We start from the raw sequence: 20,964 nt of genomic DNA on the forward strand, positions 1-20,964 counted from the left end.
TAACTATTTTAGTAAGACATAACTTCCACAACACAAAGGGTTCACAGGCATATAGCTCTTTAAGTATTTACATTCGTGTGCACAGAGACTTAAGGCCAGATCAAGAGAGCAAGCATTTCCAGTGCTTCAGTGGGCTCTTTTGTACCCACTCCCAATTAACACTTTTTGTTACCCAAAGGTAACCGAAATTACAGTTCTCAGAACAGTAATCGTCACTTGGCTACTTTTAAAAGTGTATGCAGAACCATAAGTGTTGTGATTATAAAAAGATAAAGAAATATTAAGATATGGTCTATGGGGGTGTGGTGAGGTGTGGGGGAAAGGGGTGCCTTGGCAGGCCCATGCCAAGGCTTCCCTTTCCCCTGGGGGACCAGCCACACAACGGTATAGTATAGAATAGAGTTTATTTAGGGCATGGGGAGGGGAGTTAAGAGAATAGTAGTGGCAGAGAGAAGGAGAGAGTAGAGAAGTAAAGACCAGCCATGACCACGTGGAGAGAGGGAAGAAGGGAATGGGGAGAGATGGGGAGCAAGGGAGCAAGAGGCAAGGGAGAGAAGCAGGAGTAAGAGAGTAAGAGAGGGAGGAGGGGGCAAGCAGCCCCTTTTATAGTGGGCCAGGCCTACCTGGCTGTTGCCAGGTAACTGTGGGGAAGAGCCTACCTGGCTGTTGCCAGGTAACTGTGGGGGTGGAGTCCAGACAGAATCCTAACAAGAAGGTAAGAATCCGTGTGTATTTTTCCACTTTGTGGAGATACAGTAGTCTATTTGTCCATTCTCTCCTAGTAGACAGTGGGCGCTTTCACCTGGGGATTGTTATGACTAAAACTGAGGTAAACCTTGTTCTGTATGTCTTCTTTTATGCACACACATTCTCATTTCAGTTAGTTAGTCAGTCAATGTTCCATTAGTAGAACTAATATGATACAGGATAGATAGATACTTTACATGTTCATGTATCACAAAGCAGTTTTCCAAATTTACATCATTTGTAAACCTCTGGACTGTTCCAACAGTTCTGCTATTTTATTGTTAATTTTTATGTGCACATTCCCCAAACACACTTGAGCTCTTTGGACAAAGTTCCCTGCCTGATGTTTCTGCATACATTCAATATATAGATTATTGGCTCAGTTGCATATTTTCGTTGCATACAAGTCGAAGATTAAATGCATTCCTTAGCATGGTGGGTGAGGGGTTAGCAGAGTTACATTTAATTAAAGGAAAATCTATTACTTCTCTTTGGACCCATTCCAGATGACAAATGCCTAACCCAGCCCTTCAGTATTTCAGTCATCCAAAGTGAGGTGAGACATTCAAATCAGGTCAGGACATTCCTCAGTTCAGTGAGGACTGAACTGCCCCCAAAGCCCAGACACATCTGTCTGCCTGCATTATTGGGGTTTAAACATGTGTATGGGCTTCTACTAAACTGCTGGAAATTTTAATAGACTATAAACCCTCTAAAACTCTTTTCTCCCCTTCTGTAATTTGGACATTGTCGCTCTGAGATGTGTTGAGGAAACCATGCTCAGTAACTGCCCAAACCTTCTTCGAAGGTGGAACCAATTAGTGCCAAAGTGAGCCACCTCAGCCCACAGATAAAATAAAATAAAATAAAATAAAAAAAACACCTCCCAGACAACAGCCCGAAGACGCCGCCTGTCCCTTGATCTGTTTGTGCAGATGGAGGGGATTAGTTACACAAACATGGAGGAGAGATTGGATTTCCAGGAAGTCCTCCACAGCCCTCCAGCTCGCCCCGAAAGTGTTTCGGGTCCTTCCTGAACATGTTACATTTTTCACTGTTCTAATATTTTTGCAAGTGTCACGGTGTGAACTTTTTCCTACTTCTTTTGTGGGGCCAATTTTCAGTCTTTTGATTTCGTTTTAAACAAACAAACAGGTTCCAAAGGTTTCAGACAGCAGACCTAAGAGAAGCACTCCGAAACTCAAACACAAGCCTTCTTCCATGGCTTTAAACTTAAATCTCCAAGACAACGTTTCACAACACTGTAAATGGAGGAGACCACTGGGTCTCCTTTTCACCCAAGGGGTGTAATGAAGTGAAAATGTTCTTCTGAGTCTAAATAAGAGAGTCCTTTTAATTAAGACATGCTGCTGCCCCACCCCTGTGTGTCTGAGTTACTCAAGAGTTCATAATCAGTAGGAAACTTGCTCATTCGTCCATCTGTAGAGACACTTCAAAAGCAAGGCCTTTGACTAGTCTTGACTGTCCTATGGGTTTTCACCAATCTATACCACCCACTCCCCCACTCAACATCCCAGCTATGTAACTGCTGTGGAATTAATTCCTTGAAACTTGCAGTTTAAAATTATGTGGTCTATGACATTTTTACAAAAATTATATAATTCTTATAAAAATTATATACACACACATATATACATATGCATATACATGTATATATGTACGTACATACATACATACATACATACAAGGTTAAAACATCTGATGTGCAAGTATGAAAACCAGAATTCAGATCCCAGAACCCACAACATGTCTGGGTAGGTATGGCAGCCCACCTGTAATTCCAACTTCCATAGATGAATACAAGAAATCCCAGAGAAAGCTAGCTAACAATATTGGTGAGCTTTGGATTCAGCTGAGAGATGCTGCCTCAGTGCATAAGGGAGAAGAATTGATACGACTCAACCTTAAATGTGTGCATGCACACACACACATGCACATGTATACATACTCCACACATGTGCCAATATGCATATATACTTGCACACACACATACAATTCTTTTTTTAAAAATATTTATTTATTTATTATATTTAAGTACACTGTAGCTGTCTTCAGACACTCCAGAAGAGGGCATCAGATTTCGTTACAGATGGTTGTGAGCCACCATGTAGTTGCTGGGATTTGAACTCAGAACCTTTGGAAGAGCAGTCGGCACTCTTAACCGCTGAGCCATCTCACCAGCCCCCCACATACAATTCTTAATAAAAATAATAACCAGATTCTCTTTCCACTGTCCATACTCAAACATAAGGTTTTGCAGAGAGGAAAAAAGTGACTATTCGAGTCAGCTGTGTACACTAGAGGATTCCTGTAGGATATTTTTAGTCTGAATCATAGAATTCCCTAGGTCTGATATCAAATCAAAAGTAACTGTTTCATATATTAGATGTAATTATGGCAATGATTTCAACACAGTAAAATGGTGATTCTTATCTTTCAAAATATTCTGGATACCATTCGTAAATGGATTCCAGTTCTAAACAGTTGATACTACTTGCAAATGAATTATCTTGGAAGTCTAAATCAAGCAATGACTCAGCCAATGAACATACTTGGTGCAGACAATCTTTCTTTCATTTTTGAAACCTACCCAATGTATTTATTATAATGTGCTTAAAGTACATGTGCACATTTGAGGACTGAAAAAAAAAACCACCAATCTCTACTGGTTAAAAATACTTTGAAATTTTTTGATTTGCATTTATTTGTTCACAAATGCATGCTAACACAAATAAGATGGTGCTTAGGAAATGCCTGTAGAACACTCGTCCGGGTGATTGATAGTAAGAATGGTTTGTTGGTGCTGGAGAGATGGCTAAGAGGTTGAGGGTGCTTGCTGCTTTGCCCTGGACCTGGGATCTGATGTCGTCTTCTGGCCTCTGCTGGCACCTGCCTACACGTGGCGTACACAGACACAAAAATAAAAATAACTCTTTGGAGACTCATTTGTAGATAAAGGGGAAACTGTAGAGCAGGAAGAGGGACTCCATCACAATATATGCCCAAGCTCAATTTGCATGTCCTTACAGCATCTTATTTTGGGGCTCTTACCTACTGGGCTGTATTTTCCAGAAATAATCAAAAGTAAACCTTTATGAAGTTGAAATCGATGGGGTGTTTGATGGGGTGAAAATCACTTCATTTAGCATAAAACTTGACTTGTGACTATTTTTTTTTTAGGTGTCCTTGGCATTGGGTCTAATGATTCCTTTCTACTTGGGCTCTTCTTTGAAATAAATTTATTTTCCTTTTATTTCTGCATTCCTTTTATTTTCTCCTAGTAGTTTTCTTATGATTTCAGTTTACATCATTATACTGCCGATTTCTCACTTGTTTCACAATATCACTAAGATAATATTTTCCTTTTTTATTACTCAAATGCATCCTTAAGAACTGTCTGTGCAACACTGAAAGAGTTTTCACATACTCACTTATTTGTATCCGAACATTTAAGCTTCGAAGGGCTAAGGAGACGGGTGTGACAGCTCATAGCTGTTATCCCAGCAGTGAGAGGTGAAAGGGACCATTTTCATCTACATAGACCAGCCTGGACTTTTTTTTTTGAGACACCATTTCAAAGGACAAATAAACAAAACAGCCTAAAAGTATAAAATTTTTATAGAGATTAAGTTGAAAAATAAAAATTAAAAAACTCTGGGTTAATGGTTTTCCCAAATGAAAACTCTACTCCTTCGCTTGGCCTCCATGTCCATCTGTAATCTGCGTCTGGTCTCTCACTTGCTCTAATTCTGTCTTTCATTTCTGCTGATTCCGCTGATTCCCTTCAGTGTTCAAGCCATAATTCCAGGGCTTTCATTTATTTTCTCAACCCAACTCTCATGTCTTCATTTTTGAAATGGATGAATATGGGGCAGGAGAGAAGGTTCAGTGGTTAAGAGCACTTGTTGCTCTTGCACAGGACCCAGGTTTGGCTCCCAGCACCAACATGGTGGTTCAAAACCATCCTCAGATCCCATTCCACAGGATCCAAGCACCTCCTTCTCAGACCTCTGTGGACATCAGGGACATTCACAGTGCACACACAAGCATACAAGCAAATTGCTGATGCATGCAAAATAAAAGTTTTTAAAATGTAAAACCATTTTTAAAATGAATGAATGAATGAATGAATAATCTTATTTATTAATCTGCTAAGTGTAGTTTAGTCTACTTTCTCCTATGTAATTTAAACACAACCATACCTAAGCTGTATAGCACATAGTGGATGCTCAAAAATGAGAGGAGACACAAAAGTCACATAGACTTGGTGTGGACTTTCATGGACGCATCAACGTCTCTGAGTTCAATTCTCCTAGTCCATAAAAATCTGCTTATTATACTTCAGAAGAAGTCCAGGGTTGTGGGGTCACATCTGGTTAGGTCTTTGTTATGTCATCTCATGGCAAAAATTCAAATGGAAAGACAACTCAAAAGAGCAAGGGGCCAAATTCATTTTTACAAGCAATCTACCATCTCCTTAGCTAACCCACTCCCAAGACAATGGCATGTGTCCACCCTAAAGGACAAAGCCCTCATGATCTGTTAGGTCCCACTGTCTAAAATCACAGTCAGGGATTCATCTCCTAACACATGCATTTATTTTACAGACACATTCAAACCACAGCACATGTTATTGATGAATAAAGGAAGACCTCCGTCCGCTGTATAGAACAACTAGAATAAATGATTGTTTTTAGAGATTCACTTTAAGTCCTGGAGACGCCGCACCCCATCCCCGCCCCCTTCCCCTTCAAGGCAAGAGCACTGTGCTCTTGGAAGGCAGAATGAGACATCTTCAGTGGAATCGGCTTCCAAAACCTATCTCAGATCTGAGCTTTGCTCGGAACGACTATTCAGAAATTGAGCTGAGTAGCTCTGTTTACTGTACTGTGAGCACAGCACAGAAGGGTTGCAGAGGAAGCCATGCAGAAACGGTCAATTGTCTCCAATAGGAATGTGTGATGATACTCAATACAAATCAACTTATCCATAAAGATGACCACGGTGAGGTTTTTCTGCAGACACTGAAGTGCCTCTCATAACCTCAGCCTCCTCTCCCTACAGGACAAGCGATGACAAGCCTAGTGAAAGGTACCACTTCCCTTCTCAAGATGAAAGTGAAACATTAAGTTGCAATTTACAGAAATGAGGAACACAGAGATTTCATTATAACACAAGAGCTAAGTGGAACAAGCCTCGGTGTCCTACCAAAGGGAAAGGTGGCAGATAGTATCACAGAGCAAAGACAAGGCAGGACAGGAGATCACAAAAGGGAGGAAGAGAAGAAAGAGATCATCAGAGGGGGGAGAGCAAATAGGGCCAAGGAAGAAAGCGTATTGTGGAGCTTTCAAAAGGAAGTCGATGTTCTGATGCAGAAGAATTAAATCCAACACACAGAGAGAAGAGGGCCAGGTCATTAAATACCAGAGACCCTGGGCTGGATGCATTTCACATCTGGAATTACTACCCCTCTACTCCAGATGAGGAAAATAAACGTCACACAGCGATGGGAGCCAACATCAGCCAAGTCTCTGACAGCATGCACACAATAACTCAGGACCACAAGTGCACTTGACTCTCATGATCTTGATCTCATCCGCAAGCACTATGACCATGAGGTTTCTAATCAAATGCAGATGGGGGAGCAAATGCCTCAGGTCTCTCTCTCTCTCTCTTGGACCATGTTCCTCATCTCCACACTCTAGGACAGTGGCTGTGTGTAACAGAGAAACCTCACAGCCATTTGCATGTAACTGTGGAGGGCATACATTGCTACAAATGCTCTTATCCAATTCCAAATAGTCTCTCTGCAAAAGGCCACCCTCCTATGCCTCTAGCTTTCCGTCATGGACTGTGGCTCTAACCTCCAGAGCCTCTTATTGTCTACAGCTCTCATCACGGTTGTCATGGCATCAGGATATGTTTGATCTCTCCAGCTTAACTGTACCTCTTTAGGTGGGTCCCTTCACGTATCAAGCCAGCCCTTACAAACTTCAAGTGTTCAAGTGCTTCCTTCCTTGACACTCTCAGAATGTTTCAAAAAATAATTAAATCATCACCTTCTACTTGAAGTGCTCCTGGGAACCTATCTTTTGGGAGCTTAGAAGAAAGGCTAGGTGGATTCCTCCATTGTTGAGGCGATACCTGCTCCCCACCCCCTTTATCTTCCATCACAGCTCTGTTTACCACACTTACTCTTGCCATCTAGATAGTGAATCTAGGTGGCCATGTTTTAAAGAGTGGGGCAGCCAGTGCTCCTAACCACTGAGGCCAGAACAAATTCTCGACCCTTAAAAGTCTTGACTCGATCCTTAATTTACCAACAACAACAAAATTTTTAAGTGAATCAGATTTTGATTTAAAAAAAAAGTCTTGATCCACCCCCCATCCCCCACCTCTCATTGGCCTAGTTACACTGTTCTGAGGGTGGTGTTTATAAAATACAACTTGGTTCAGGCTCCCACCTTTCTCAGAAATGTCCCTGGCTCTCTCTGACCTGAATACTTAGTCCTGTGTATCTTGTGTATGGGAACCTTCACCAACCCCCCTGTCGCCCTCAGCCCGCATATCTATGTGTACAGCCCCACTCTAAGCTCACTTTACTCTGGTGGAAGCATCCAGGCAACTGGAAGCCTTGGTCTCCTGATCGTTGTAGTTCTCCCCTAATTTTTCCCAATCAAAATGTAATTCATCTTCTGAGGCAAAATTAACTTTTATCTTCTAAAGAGCACTGTGGAGATTCTCAAAGGGAATTAATTATCCTTTTTACACATCTAACAACTTCCTATTTCTCTGCACATTTGCAATGGCTCATTGTTTCCAAGCACATTTCTGTGGTTACGGCTATTCTAAGTTCCCTGAAAGAGAAAAATTGCAACTGGAAAGAGAGGCCCATTGGACACGCAAACTGTATATGCCCCAGTACAGGGGAACGCCAGGGCCAAAAAAAAAAAAAAAAAATGGGAATGAGTGGGTAGGGAAGTGGGGGGGAGGGTATGGGGGACTTTTGGTCAAGAATTTTTCCTGGGGTTGGTGGTGGTGGTGGTGGCTGGAGAGATGGCTCAGTGGCTAAGAGCACTGACTGCTCTTCCAGAGGTCCTGAGTTCAATTCCCAGCAACCACATGATGGCTCACAACCATCTGTAATGGTCATAAGATGCTGTCTTCTGCTGTGTCTAAAGATAGTGACAGTATAACCACATGTGTGAAATAAATAAATCTTTCAATAATAATAATAATAATAATAATAATAATAATAATAATAATTTGTTCCTGAGCTCAGCGGTTAGGAGCACTGGCTGCTCTTCTGGAAGACCCTGGCTTGGTTCCCATCACCCTCATGGTGTCCCACAACAGCCCATGACTCGGGTTCCAGGGCATCTGATTCCCTTTCTGGCCTTCAAGGGCGCCGTATGCACATAGCACACATGTAGGCAAGATATCCAGACACATAAAATACAAATAAGTCTTCTTTAAAGAATGTGTCTGCATGAAACTCAAGGAGAATGAAGACTGAGGTGTGGACACTGTGCCCCTCCTTAGAAGTGGGAACAAAACACCCATGGAAGGAGTTACAGAGACGGAGTTTGGAGCTGAGATGAAAGGATGGACCATGTAGAGACTGCCATATCCAGGGATCCACCCCATAATCAGCCTCCAAACGCTGACACCATTGCATACACTAGCAAGATTTTACTGAAAGGACCCAGATGTAGCTGTCTCTTGTGAGACTATGCCGGGGCCTAGCAAACACAGAAGTGGATGCTCACAGTCAGCTATTGGATGGGTCACACGGCCCCCAATGGAGGAGCTAGAGAAAGTACCCAAGGAGCTAAAGGGAACTGCAACCCTATATGTGGAACAACAATATGAACTAACCAGTACCCCGGAGCTCTGACTCTAGCTGCATATGTATCAAAAGATGGCCTAGTCGGCCATCACTGGAAAGAGAGGCCCATTGGACACACAAACTGTATATGCCTCAGTACAGGGGAACGCCAGGGCCAAAAAAAATGGGAATGAGTGGGTAGGGAAGTGGGGGGGGGGTATAGGGGACTTTTGGGATAGCATTGGAAATGTAATTGAGGAAAATATGTAATAAAAATATTAATTAAAAAATTTTTTTAAAAAATTTTTTAAAAATGTGTCTGTCACAGTGCTGAATGCAGGATCTTACATACAGCAGGAGATCAACAAGAAGGATGTGCGAGCCACCAGCAGTTTAACCAATTCTGAGATGCAAGAAGTGTATACGATTGGAAAGTTGTCTCAGCCCCTACAGAGCTAAGAGAGCAAGTGAGTGAGCTTTAACTATCAATAAACACTTTACCCAAAGTCAGAAAAATGCCTCCCCTGGGGATAATGATAGATAGCTTATCCTTACAACTGGATTCCTTTAAAGGGTTGTATTGGTCATGGTTCTCTAGAAGAACAGAATAAATGAACATATATATATACTTAGGGTCCAAGAATCAACCAGAGAATGATACACCAAACTCAAATAGTATGCAAAAGCAAAAAAAAAAAAAAAATCAGGGGAATTTCCTGAATTCAGGGGTATCCCCATTCAGGAAGAAAGACACAAGTGTGTGCTTCACAGGGTCAATGTAAAGCTTGTTAGGGCAGGAATGGGTGACTTTTGCCTTTTTCCCCCTTGATTGGCTTTATTTCCAGGGGTGTGGGTATCATTATGATTGGTTAGGGCTCTGGGGACATTCCAGGGTGGCAAGGGATCCTCAGATCAGACTGCCTGCAGCTGTGGTTGGTTGACCACGGGTTCCTGGATCTGGGTTCTCATTTCTGGGAAACAGAAACTTAGGCCTAGTCGCCCAAACTGCCAGTTTTCAGCCTGTCATGGAGTCAGCTCTGGCTAACTCAGTCCTCTCAATATGGGATTTATTAGAATAGCTTACAGGCCATGGTCCAGCTAGTCCAACATTGGCTGTCTACCAAAGAGACGTCCAAGAATCCAGTAGTTGTTCAGTTCACAAGGCAAGAAGTATCCACTGGTCTTCAGAATATGCCAAAATACGTACCAGAATCCCAAAGAACAAGGCTATGATACCAGTGAAGGAATGGATATGCCAGGAAGAGCAAGCAGGCAAAGAGCCAGCTTCCTTCTTCTATGCCCTTTAGGTTGTCAGCAGAAGGTGTGGCCCAGATGAAAGGTGGTTCTTAGCACCTCAAAAGATCTGGATTAGAAGCAGATCTTCCCACTTCAAACAACCTAGTTAAGAAAACAATCCATCATGGATATACCCTGCCTCTTGGGTTTTAGTTGATTCTAGATGTAATCCAGTAGATGACCAAGAACAGCCATCTCGAGGGTTAATGAAGGAAGCTGCTTCCCTTCCTTTCGGTTCTACCTTGTACTACAGTCCCTCAACTCCACATGTTCAATTCCCACCCTATGAAGGTGCTTAACAAGCCTTTGCACAATGGCCAGTCAGTAATGACTTTCAGACCACAGTGTTCTGTGCACAGGGCTCAGAGCTTACCAGAAGAAGTCAAGATCTCAGTGCCCCACACCAAGGAATGATACCCATGAGAAACACCAGCATCCACAGGGACTGGACACAAATGAAGCTTCAAGGAAGTGATGGCATCCTTTGAAGAGACCAGGGTGAGTGGGTCACAGGGAACACAGCCCAGCAGACATTCCTGTGAGGGCTACAGGTCATGGAGCCTTCCACCTGGAGGACAACTCTGTGCTTGGCTCTGAAGTGAAGTTGTCCTCTGGTGACTCTCAGCAAGCCAAGAAGCTTGGATCCCAGCTATGCTGAGCTGTGCCTTCAAAGTCATCAGTGGGAGTCAATTTTCAAGCCATCTAGCATACCTAGCATACTCAGGTTACAATCCTGAGCAACAAGAAGATGGAGAAGTTTGGAGGCGGGGAATGCCTTTGTCTCTCTCATTGTGTCCTGGGATATTTAAAAAGGACTGATTCTGATCATCTTGAACTTGGCATGAAGTAAGAGACATCATGGACAGTACCAAGTGAAAGTAAGATTGTAAGAAGCTCTGAATGGCAGAGGATGCCCAGCTGGTGCTAGCTTCATGTACCTAAAGAGAGTGTGAAAAGTTAGTCCTGCTTGAGATGGCAGAATTTTGAGCATAAGCAGTTAAATTCTCAAGGAAAAAAAGGGGGGGTAATTCTCTAAGACAGCCCTGGGGCTCCATCGTTTTGGGGGAGTGGCCACTCCTGCTTCCTCCAAATTTGCCTGGAAAGTAGAGCCACAGCTGAAGTCCGAAAGAAAGATACATAATAAAACTAATGCTCAAAGTCTCCACTGCCCATTTTGGGAACTCTCTGGGTCGTATTTACCAACCCCTGCCTGTCTTTCTCTTCAACACAGAGGAAAAACAGAAGCACATTTCAAAAACCTCAACAGTGCAACTTGTAGGATTAGGATCAGGGACAATCCGGACCCTATAGGGACAATCAGAGTCCTCAGCTGAGACAGGTGTTGACACTCAAGCCCAGGAAAAGTCAGGGCCAAGAGCCACCAAGCAAGGAGGCAAGAGGCATAGGCCTCTCCAATAGTTTGACTAAATTTTCTGCCGACATCTTCCAGCGTTATAATTATATATTTAGGTTTGTATTCTCTCTCATTAAGGGAAACAGTCGTCTATAAAAATAACTGTAGGAGACAACAAGGAAGATAAATTCTCTAAGATTTATGCAGTCCCTGTTTGATGTACATGAAAAGAGAGGTCTTCCTGTCTGGGGGAGTGGGGATGGCTTCATCCACGAGAAGGCACGTGGACTGTTTGTCTTTGAGGGTTTGACAGGCAAAGATGAGGGAAAGGGTGTTTAAAGAAGACAGCAGCATGAGCCTGGAGATAGTTTAGCTTGGCTGATGGACAAGTACATGAATAATGAAAACCATTTACAAAACAAAACGCACACATACACACACTCATGCATGCATGCGCGCATGCACAGGCAGCCCTGAAATCTTCTTGAACAGGAACCAAGGACCTCAAATTGTCCAGAAAACAATGGACATCACTGAAAGTCTGTGGGTGGTGGTGGAATCTACACTGTAGGCATTTCAACAGGTCATTTTCCAGCTGAGAAAGCACGTAATAACTTAAGGAGGGGAGGAAAGAGGCAAAAACATTTGAGAGATTTTTGAGATAATCTTGTCAATGGGGAAGCTAGTTTGACTCAGTGCCAAAGACACATCAAATGATGTCACTGCTCCATTGATGGTCTAAAATGGAATAAGCTGAGACTTTAAAAAGCCAAACATGCAGTGTCTTGAATAATAACACATCCCTCTTCTTTTTTTCTTTCAACTTCAGGTAACAAAAAGCAAAGTGTTGGATGGTTGGTTTTTCTAAAGGGTTAACAAAGCTATGGATAGAAACGCTAAGCATCCACTCCTTATCAGGAAAACTGCAACTCTGGCAGCGGTAGACCTGGTCACAGATCTTGAACAATACAGTACAGTAAAAGTCCCTGGGGGGGGGGGGGGTAAAGCATTAGTTGTTTTTCTCATTGCTGAACAAAATGCCCAAAACAAACAACCCAAAGAAGGATTTATTGTGGCTCCTGGTTTGAGGGGACACTTTCAAATGCAGCTGGAAAGTCACAGCGACCCGAGCATGGAGCAGCTGGTCATGCTGGTCCAGCAGCCCAAACACACAGAGAGATGAAGGCTGACACTCGTGCTGTTACCATTTCCCCATTCATTCTACCCAGGAACTCAGTCCATGGGGTAGTGCAAAGCAAGCAGGTCTTCCCTCCACAGTTAAACATCTCTGGAAACACTAACACAGACATCCCCAGAGGGATGTCTCCTCCATGATTCCAAATCCAGTCAAATTGGCAGTGAGGCTGGACCATCAAAAGCAATCCTAAAACATCAATGGCTTCCTTTTTTATTTAATTCTCTATTTCTGGACTAGAGAGATTAAGAGCACCTTCTCCTCTTCCATAGACCACGTTTCTTTCTCATTTCATGAGATGATGAGCAGTTTCCAGCAGGATTCCCTCAGCTGCAAACGACAACATCTCATTCAAAAAACTTCATCGAGACACAAGTTTGGGAGTTCATGGGTCTGAAGTCCATAAATGACTGACTTCACATCTAGATCATTTGGTGAGATGTTGGGCCTTAATATCCCACAAAATTTCAGCCTACTTTTCTTCGGTTTTGGTCTATTTTCAGTCATGCTTTCCTGATAGCATCAAGATAATTGTCAACCACTCCAGTGACCTCAACAATGCCAGCAGAAGTCTACAGACGCTTTCTTTCTGATGATTAAAAAAATAAAAGGAGACGATCTACAGGAAGTGAGAGGGGATTGGAAGTATGGAGGGAGGAAGAGAAGGAAAATGGGAAGGAAGGAAGAAAGAAGGAACAGGAGCGAGGGAGGGAGGGAGGGAGGGAGGGAGGGAGGGAGGGAGGGAAGGAGGGAGGGGAGCACAAGAGTAGGAATTAAACCCCCTACCACCCATGACTTAGGCGTACGATGCTCTGAGCAGCTGATCCAAGACAGCATGGTTTCTCCTGAGCATGAATCAAAAGTGGATGAGAGACATTTCCTCATAGAAAATTCTCAGGCTGCTACAAAGACAGTAGGGAATGGAGGATACGGTTGAAAGCCAACAATTGTCCACGAGGTCATGTGTTCAAGCACAGAGGCACCATGAGCACGTTGGAGATCTGGCTTCAAGCAAGAAACTCAATAATAATTTGTAAAATGCTGCATTTTAAAGCTATTTTATTGAAGTATGTGATAACACCACCAGGCAATCCTCCTATCAACCCTGAGATAAGCCTAATTGCAGGTGTAATTATATATTACAGTGAGCGGTGAATTTATGTGAGAATTCTGTTCCTTTGGCAGCTGGTGTTAGAGAGCACTAAAGAACACACCCAGGCTAGAGGCCAGGCTCTTTTGTCTGCTGCACCTGAGGACTCCCACCAGTACAGTTTCAACCAGCTCTAAATTCCTTGGGTGTTGAAGATTTCATTGTGGATAAAGTGCCTTTGAACATATCAGCTCATAAACACCTCGTTTCTGTTCTGGCTCAAGATGAAACAGTGGTTATCCACAGGAATAACTAGCTAATTAGCAGCATATGTTCTCCCACTTATCCCCGAGGCTTATTTTAAATAATATCTCCCTTCTCAATTATTTTTCTTAGGTATTTTAATATTTCAAATATCACACTTGCCAAATATATTAATTGAACATCTGACATTCTCAACCTTGCCCCACCTTCTGCTAACCTCATCCGTCCATAACTTGCACCTTTGGTTAGTTTTTCTTCCTAGTCCACAGATGCACAATCACATGCATACACACACACACACACACACACACACACACACACACACACTCATAGTCCTCACAGGTATAGTCCAAAAACTTGCTTACTTTGAGGTATCTTTTGGGAAATGTGGAGCTAGACTCAGTAGGAAGGGGGCTGTGATCGATTTGTGATGTCTGCCATGAGCACAGGAAGAGAACATGGTATGTATTCTATAGTCCCAGACGCATCCTAAAGTCAATCCTTACCAAACTCTAAAGAGACTCTAGGAGTTTCATTCAGGTGAACTCAGTGTTCAGTTTCTTTTCCAGGCAAGCAGGAGGCCAGGCCACAGGCTACTCCCAGCCTGGGGGAATCACCAGGGCCTGAGGTAGGTACAGGGCACAGGTGGAGTCAGAACAATCAAGGGCTGCAAAGCATACAGTTAAAGTGGGGCAAGACAGGCAAGATAGTTACTAGCTCAGAGGGAATAGGCATGGGGGAAAATCCAAACTCAGAGAAACAAGAAGGAGCCAGGGAAACCAGACCAAAACAATAGGGTTCGAATTGAGGAATAGGAAATGGAATTCCCCGGGCTATGGAACCACAGACACAGCTGCTTATGGGGTTTTTAACCAAGTGCACAGGTGGAAAGGAAGCCATTAAAAGTAATGCTTAGCTCTTTCACTAAGCATCAAAGCATCTTGCTCTTGGACTAGTTCTGATCTGAGCCCTGATGCTAATGACAATACCTCAAGCTATTCCCAAAACCCAAGCCCACTCATGTGCCTACATCCTGGGATTGCTCTTCTCTGCCCTGGGGTGGGGTTCCCTGTTCCTCCCTGCTCTTCCAACTCCTTACCCTTCGTCACTGTGGAATAGAAATTCTGTACCTGAAGTTCATGGTATACAGGTTAGGCGCCAATAGGCTTCACTGACATTCTACAAATAGTTTCTAGGGCTACTCGGGATAGAAGAAACCTACTGGCAAGTGGTTGCTATCTTCATAGAACTTTTAATCTGGTGAGAAAATTGATGCTCGTGTGAAAACCAAACAAGTGTAAAATTATAACTGCGGTAAACAAAAGGAAAGTATATTCCTTTACTAGAGGTATCTGACAGGTCAGGGAAGCCCTGCTTGAGGAAACAAAACAAAACAAAACAAAACTAACCATCAATTCGTCCACCTATTCACCTGACTGTTCAGCAGGTAGTAAATAGTAAGTGTGAGGTTTCCTGTGTTAGATGATGTTTTTCTGCTGGGGACCTAGTGGTGAACAAAACAGCTCATCTATCACAGAGCTTGTATTCTAAGTACAGAATGAGATGGATAGATAATTAAACAATCAGATAAAATAATAACAGCTATCAATCAGATTGGAATTTCCATAATGAGACTCAAACAAGGAAACACGGACTCTGGGGTGGTTAGGAACCTCTATGAAAAAAAATATATGTGACACAAAGGAGGTCAACTTCACAGTTTGGAGGCTGGGGAATTTTGACCCAAAGGGGCAGTCATTAGAAAGGCTGAGGCTAATTGAGTTTATTTTCTTTTAGGGATGCTAAAAAAGACCAGGGAGACTAGAGCCCAGAGACAAAGCCATCCTCGTCAAATAAAGAATTTGCGTTTGACTTGAAAGCATGCTCAGACAGACAGCTAGCCTATGTACGTGTGGTTCTTCCTCCTGTTCAACAGGGCTGTGATGTGAACATGAGACTTGTGGTGCATGCCAGTTGGGACATCAAGCGTCCTCGAAGTTGTGGTCAATCAACATGGGACCAGCTGGGGCCTCCCCGATGCCTACTGTGAGTGTGAATGTGACCCCTGATAACATTGTTCATTTGGTCACTTTTCACTTCCAGAAGCAACGAAGACAAATAATTGGCTTCCTAAGGAAGGAGACATGAGTCTTGGAACATTTCTGCCTTGAACTCCTTCAAAGGTTCACAGCCATAAGCTTCCAGGGGCCTCCGGTGGACTCATATCGCTCCTCCTTCTGAAAGTGTAGGTTTTTCTTGTGGGCCATTAAAATTTCAAAAGGTGTGCGGATTCAGAACTGGCATGTTATTGTAATTTGAGACAATGAGTACCTGATTTCAGAGATAGCCCAGAATTAAAGTAAGAAGCCTCTAGGCTTTGACTGCACGTAGCCACAGGATCCTGAAAAGGCCACCCTATGCTCTCTCTTGGAGTGATTTTGCACCCAAGTTAAAAAAAAAAAAAATCTTCCCAGGGATAACAACTGCATAGTGTCCTTCCAACCTCACATCAATCCAGATACTCAGAATGTTATATAACCTGGCTTGTCAATAAAGTCTTTGAAGATGATAGCAGTTTAGATGAGGCCTACTGAATGAGCATAGGGCATAAATCTGACGACTGGCGTCTTTATATGACAAAGGGGAGGGAGACTCAGCACCAACACCTACACAGGTAAGATGGCGACATTCGAAGAAGCGACAGGCAACGGAACTATAAGCCAAGGAACACTGGAAACCAAGAGGAGCTAAGAAGGCACGAGAAATGATTTTTCTCCCTCACGCTTCCAGAAGGAAAATGGCCTTGAGTCCCTCCGTGTAAGATTTGGGGCCGATAGAACTGTAGGAGAATACATTGCTGTTGTTTTAAATCCCGCTGCTAATCCACACTGCTTGTGACGATTCATGGCTGCAGCTCCAGGGAATGAAGCCTGCGGCCTGGGATAAGAAGAGAAAGTCAGCCAGTGTACTATACTTATATTAGCAGAGAGGGAGGCTGAGTGGCCATCTGATGTGTCTGACTACTGAAGGGTCGAGAAAGTGTAATGGCGTACGTGTGACAGGAAAGCAGGAGTCGGGGAAGGGGACCAGAGAGATGGCTGTGGGTGGGATAGGGAAGGACAGGGTGGGGAGATTAGTAAGAACAATGTATAATTATCTATGTGTATGGGAAGTCACAGTGAGACCCATTGCTTTGTATGCTAGCTGTACAATTTAATTTAATGTAACGAGGCCTGTCACAGAGCACAGTATGGTTGTCCCTTGGTGTCCTGGGATATTGCTTAAGGACCCTTTAGATACAGTTTCCTCAAAGTGCTTACACTTCCTGGGATACTCAAGTCCCACTTTTAGGATGGAAGCACTTACATCCATACTACTGTGTACTGAGATTACTCAACACACCGTAAGTGGCTGCTAGAACTGTATTGTTTAGGGAAGGATGACAAGGAAAACAGTGTATGAAAACTAGGTATGGCGATGTACACATGTAACCCCAGCCAAAGGCTGGGTTAGGGAGGCCGGGCTAGGGAGGACAGGACAGGAAGGCTGGGGCAGGAACAAGCACTTGAGGTCAGCCTAGGTTACCTAGAAAGTCCTGTCTCAAAACAAAAATTGAAAATATAATAAAGTAAATAAAAAATCATAAAGTAAAATATTTTAAAGTCCGTGTATTAGTGACACAAATGTTTTTTTTGCCTTTATAAGGAGGCTTTATTGTTAATTATTTACCTTAATAGTCTCAGAAAGAAGAACAGATTAGCTCAGTCCAACATGATTTGCAGTTGGCAAAATCTAGTGAAGCAAGTGTTCTGATTGCTAAGGATTTAATCTGGGTGCTTTTAATACTTAGCCATCTAACACTTTCAACATAATCCAGAACTATGCATCAGCCCCTCCTTTTCCCTTTACCACCACACCTACCTCCCTTCATTACGGAAATATCTTCATTAAATATGATTCCCAGAGGACAGGTTCCCTGGAGCATATAGCCATGAGGTCAGTGCCCAAAAAGAAAACTGAAAATAAAACTCTGTATGATAATTTACTAATCTAAGGAAACAAAACCTTCCAATACATTAAGAAATAAATCCAGTTACAAATGCACTAGTAGGTCTGTGTGGAGGCTCCGGCAGAGTAACTGAGAACAGCCAGTTATTTACAAGAGACACAAGCAGGAAGGGCGCACCTAGCCCAGCAAGGGCCTCAGAAGCCAAAAGTGTTCTCTCCGCTGTAGGCCACATACAAGAATCCGTCTTCATCTTTTTCCTTCTTGTAAAGCTGTCCCATAGTTAGGCTGGACTGTGGGACTGTCTTGTCCACAAACAGGAAGATGGCCTTCTCGGAGGGAAGCTGGATCCTTTTCCTGATGATCCACATGAACTGAGCCACAGTGATGTCCGAGGGGACCAAGTACTTCCTCTTGTCAATGTCAACAATCTGAGAGCCCAAGACTTTTTTCCACGATCACCGGAACTCAGTCGGGGTACTTCGCTCTGATCTTCGCGGATTCCACGCATCTGTGTTCCAGCGAGTGGTCCTCCTTAAACATCCACTTCATGGCGACGGGAAGCGACGGAGCCGGCTCTTCGAGCCGAATGGTTTTTTTTTAAAGAAATGTTTTCTTTGAAACACTGGACTACCATCCAGGCAGCATACACCAGCTGATATGAGGCCCCCAACACACATACAGCAGAGGACTGTCGGGTCAGTGTTCATTCAGAGATGATGCACCTAACCCTCAAGAAACTGGAGGCCCCCAGGGAGTTTAGAGGTCAGGTTGGGTGGAGGGTGGGGGCATCCATGAAGATGGGGTGGGGTGGGGAGGAGGTGTGGAATGTGGAGCAATTGGAGGGTGGACAGCGGGGGTGGGGGTGGATAAAATATGGAGTATAAAAAAATTAATTAATTAATTTTAATTTTTAAAAATAAATGTTTTCAGCCTTTAATTGAATCTTTGGATGTTGAAGCCTAGTTGTTTAGAACCAATTGCACCTGCTAGAGAGAGGCAGCACTCTGCCTTTAGCTCAATCATCCCTTAACTGATCTCTCTGTCTCTCTCTGTCTCTGTCTCTCTGTCTCTCTCTCTCTCTCTCTTTCTCTTTCTCTTTCTCTGTGTGTCCCTGCTTATATAGCAAAACCAAATTATCTGGTGTTTTCAGACCCAGAAGTTATATGTGGTTTCATTCATTGTCAGTCTTCCTGGTGTAGTCTGTGTGGTTTGGGTTTGGATGGCTAGTTGGTTGGTTTCCATTGCCAGAATCTCACTGTATAGACCAGGCTGCTCTCAGGCTCACAGAATCGACCTGCCTTTTTCTGACTAGTGATGGGATTAAAGGTGTGTGCCACCAGTCCAGCTTCATTGTTAGTCTTTGGAAATAATTCCATGTGAAGAAAAGATTAAAGACACTGTGGAAATTTCAAAAGAAAGCCATGGTATCTACCAATCAGAATTACAGTGTTGGCCTTGAGACACTAGTCTCACACTAGTCTTTTATTGCTATAATTAGTACATCAGATCAAAACAAAAGTTGCACGTCTTTCACTAAAATCACATTTTTCCTCCTTTTAGATAAAAAAAAAAATGTAAAAACATTAATGCCTCGAGTTTACACAGTATCTCCGGTCTGAGGCCTTCCTGTACAGTATTTTTATAAACCGTATGTGTTTCTAATTTTGGCAGGTCACATAAAAGCACTAAGCTGTCTAGGCCATTGGCATTACCGGAGTCATCAAAGTGACACTTGGGCTTCAATAATAAACTCAGCTTTTTGTTTCACGTACGTGTGTGTTACATGTTGGAAGGTTGGACCCTGTGGTGCAACAAATATGAAAGCCGAATGAAGGCAGAATGTGGAGTAAAATCCATGTGTGCCAAGGGCAGTGTTTATTAAGACCTGCGGCAAACGTATTAGAGGTCAACTCTGCCTGGGCACTGCACTTAGCGCCTCCAAGCTTTAATTCCCATAAGCCTCTGCAACCTATGAGCCTTGCAAGCGAGTAAATTGAGGTGCAGGGAAGACAGTATAAGTCGATTCAAAAGCTGAGGGCTAGTCATCCAGGGCCGAGGTTCAACTCCAGCTATCTGACTGAGTTCATGGCCATCACCCACCATCACACTCACGCGGGAGAATCAAAGCTCCGAACATCATCAGATCATTCGCCGTGCTCTGTGTCCTTAGGCTGTATTTCATGCCTGCCTAACTCCACAAGGGCATACAGGGCTCTTCATCCATGTCACGGAAGGGATCCAACAACCATCACTGTACAGCATCTTAGGAAGATGTCCCTAGGCCAAACCCATGGCTGGCAAATGTTTTAGTCGTCAGATACAAGATCTGTTGGAATACCCTTAGGTAAGAAAGAAACAAGTCTATGTTAAGCTTTGTTTCTGGGCACTAAGTTTCAAGTCAAATATTTAATCTCCTTCCAATATATAATCGAATCTCTTTTCAAAAGAAAAAATCTATGGTACTATTTCCGTTGTGTGTTCATGTATTATAAGGAATGTATGTATATTTTAAAATACCTGGAAAAGCCCTAAGGATTGGATCAAACCCATTTTGAACCACATGTTGCCTCTTCTTACTCCTTGGAGTTATTCGAAATCTCAGTGACTAAAATGGCCCTCTGTAAAACCCTTGAAAGCCTCAATGCGGGCACCCTGGTCAAGGTTGAATTTCCTTGACTTCTAGATACCTCCTTATGCCTGAAGACACTGCTTCTAGCTCTTGAGAGACAGACTCCTTTCAACTCAGGAGAAAATGAAATAACCTTCAAGGCTAGTGTGTCTGCAATGAGAGAAAACTGCATCTGCTGCCACTAAGGTCTAATCAGACCATTTAGGTCATTGTCTTATGCCAGCTCCACGGTGGATGTAAAACTCATGCCCTTTAACACGTTTTCTCAAAGACTGATGGTCTTCTAAATGGCATGCCAGTCATAGCTGCAGGTAATGTTTTCCTCCTCATATTGTAAAGGTTTTCCAGGTTTGTGTCAGGTAGGGGATCTTAGATCCAGCCATACCGGTATCCGGTATGACTCCCAAAAGGAATCCTGTCCCACTTCCTGATTTTAGTTTGTTTTTTGTTTGTTTTCTTTTGTTTTTTAATCCATCTCTTTAAAAGAGGACAGAGATTAATTTAGGATTCCCAGCCACAAACAGAAAAACA

At 43.1% G+C, this 20,964-nt stretch overlaps 1 long non-coding RNA gene and 1 pseudogene across 1 annotated transcript; one reads left to right on the plus strand and one right to left on the minus strand.

Moving 5' to 3' along the window:
* Positions 1–690: 690 nt before the first annotated feature.
* On the plus strand, positions 691–15,956 carry Gm32780. The gene is made up of 3 exons (XR_377047.1): positions 691–715; positions 8,925–9,063; positions 15,593–15,956. It is a non-coding gene; the product is annotated as a predicted gene, 32780 (long non-coding RNA).
* On the minus strand, positions 17,824–18,389 carry Gm6051 (predicted gene 6051; annotated as a pseudogene).

This window comes from Mus musculus, chromosome 5 (assembly GCF_000001635.26).
Source record: "Mus musculus strain C57BL/6J chromosome 5, GRCm38.p6 C57BL/6J".
Taxonomy (NCBI): Eukaryota; Metazoa; Chordata; class Mammalia; order Rodentia; family Muridae; genus Mus; species Mus musculus.